We start from the raw sequence: 211 nt of genomic DNA, 5'->3' as shown, positions 1-211 counted from the left end.
TAAGCCATGCTGTGTAATGTATTAACTAAGCAGATATCCTTCTGGCTGTATAGTAGATATGAGATTTACTCCAAACTTTGCTGTTTAGATTGGCGACATTCTCAGCACTTGATGGTTCCCACATTGAACTGCGCCGTTGTATTTCAGCTACATTAAACACCTTTTAGTGGTAGTTGTACATGAAAGATTCACTTGTGTCACTTTTTAAATG

This window comes from Nanorana parkeri, unplaced genomic scaffold (genome assembly GCF_000935625.1).
Source record: "Nanorana parkeri isolate BGI_ZX_2015 unplaced genomic scaffold, ASM93562v1 scaffold104, whole genome shotgun sequence".
In the NCBI taxonomy this organism is placed as follows: Eukaryota; Metazoa; Chordata; class Amphibia; order Anura; family Dicroglossidae; genus Nanorana; species Nanorana parkeri.
This window is presented reverse-complemented; position numbering follows the sequence as displayed.